Source organism: Octopus sinensis, linkage group LG9 (assembly GCF_006345805.1).
Source record: "Octopus sinensis linkage group LG9, ASM634580v1, whole genome shotgun sequence".
NCBI classification, from domain to species: domain Eukaryota; kingdom Metazoa; phylum Mollusca; class Cephalopoda; order Octopoda; family Octopodidae; genus Octopus; species Octopus sinensis.
Window position 1 is genome coordinate 25,101,721 of NC_043005.1, and position 2,500 is coordinate 25,104,220.

Below are 2,500 nucleotides of genomic sequence, written 5' to 3' on the forward strand. Positions count from 1 at the left end.
GCAACGGTCTGGCAGCTGTTGCAAAATGCCCTTTTGTTGGCTTCAGAACCCATTTTGTAGTTTTCCTTGATCTCGCTCAAAAATTTACTAAAACCTCTTCTCGCAATTCATTTCGGCAGATTTCTATGAAAGCTTTCATTTGCAGACCACAAACAACTTCTACAGTTTGTTACCAACCACCATTCATTGTTTCTGGTTTTTGAAACCAAACATTTCATAAATTATTGAGTATTTTGACAAACAGACTAATAAAACGGTGAATAAGTCACGTATTGATTTCACATATTCCTACCAAACCGAAAAAGTTATTATTAGCCTCACTGGTTACTTTAATGGTAATCGATTGGTCAAGTGTAAGATTCTATAGTCAAATAAAAGCCCCCTAATCGAAAAATACTCGTATAAATCAATGACTATTATAGCTAAAGTAATTATCTTGATAGAGTTGGTCTCAGTGTGTTTGCAAAAAAACAAATGGATTGAGGTCAACAGCGCTTTAGTTGCTTGGTTATTATTTCGCTTGAGCCATTTTCAATAATATCCTTGTTCTGATGGAGGTGTGTTTTTGGAAATCTGAGTCAAATTTCAAAGAGGTAGATGTGTAATCGATAATGTAGAAGTGACGGTTAAAAGATTAGACATTAAGAAAAGCGAAGGCAAGTGGAAAAACTGACGCTGTTTTCTGAGAGAAAGAATCGGTGGTATTAGTAGCATGAGATTAAGCTTGTCCAAATCCTGTCAGTTTTGGTTAACATGGATAGTTTTGGTTAACATGACAGTGGCAATGGAAGATTATTTCTTCTTGCGAATGGAAATAGCAAGAGGACGATTCATAATGGAAAATAATGATAATTTAGCATAAAGAAACAAATATATTACTGACTGATATTAGATAATGTAGATGATATTGGCGACGAATGATGGTGGTGATGGTGATGGTGGTGACGACTGGAATTGTGGTGTTGATGGCGATGGTAGAGATGCTGGTGGACATAGTGGGTGGTGGTAATAGCAGTGTTGGTGATGGTGGTGGGGCCAATGTGGAAGGCGAATTTTTAGAGTCCTTAGGGTGGAATGTTTCGCGTTAATTATTACAACGCTCTGCAGGTTGAGATCAAACTCTGTCGAGACCAACTTCGCAGAAAAAGTACCAAATCAGGTCTTTGAATTAATGGAACTGTAACAACTCCGTACTTTATGCGTGGCGGTACTTGTATTCTGAGTTCAAATCTCGCGAAGGCCTACTTTCATGGTAGATTTAATTCCCTGAATGGGGTTTAATGCCACCACCACGGGGCATACTGAATACCTTTATCGGAGTTCACTGTGTTGTAAGTATTCAGGTTTGGTTTTTCGTTTGAGGATGTATTCCTTCTTGCAACTTATATTGGAAGCTCTGTAAAGTGTCATGTCTGCTGATTTCTTTCTCGAATAAAAGAAAAAAAAACACACGTGTGGCAGATAAAGTAAATCTTGTTTAATAGGACAGGTGCCTTCTTAGTATCCACTTAGAATAGGAAAGTGAACTATACTAATAACAATTATGAATTGCTAACAAGGACACAATATTTCGTTTAGTAGCCACAATATACCATCAAGTATTTTTATGAATCAATATTGTGCTTCACTTTGTGTTAGCAGTGCCTTATTTTCTATTTTTTAAGTCTATCTCTACTGATTTTCTATTGCATTCAGAGCCAACATCGAAAGTTACGACGCTTCTTATACGAATACGTATGTGTAAACAATCCGATCGAAGGTAGAAAAAATAGTTAATAGGTGTGTATGCATACTTCAAGAGTTGTTGCTCTTTCTAACATAGGCAGAAGGACATTTTTTAAATGAAGAGATTAGTCGATTAAATGACTTCCCAGTATTTGACACAAGAAGGATGGAATGTAAAGTTAGTCTCGGCAGTATTTGTAATACGACCTTCCCTGATGACACTACAGCATTACCCGACTGGTAGAGGACTATAAGCACATGATGGCATTTTAGATCCCAAGCATTAGAACTCGGCCTTTGTTTGATCCAGAATGGTATGTAGGTTTATATTTGTGAATGTGTGTGCGAGTGAGTGCATGTGTGTGTGTGTGTGTACGCGCGCCCGTGTGTGTATGTATGTGTCATCGTACGTGTGTGTATAGTTAGACAATTAGACTAATCTAGGAACACATCCGGAATTTAAAACTATTTATTAACAAGTCGACTCAATCCGAGGCACATAGCATAGATTTTTTTCCACACGTAAATTCCAGAAACTTTACTTGAAGTGGAGCTTCTCAGATGTCGATGATCAGACTATGACCCACAGTAAATTTTTAAACCATCATAGCACACTAGTTATGCTTATTTATACTACAAGAGTACTGATGTCATTATAAAGCTAAAAGTATATTTACAGTTGATACGCAATCTCTGAAAATTTGCTAATGCATCAGTTTATAAAGCTTTCCCCTAAATAGCAGATAGTATTGTTAACGAAAAACGCGTAACATGA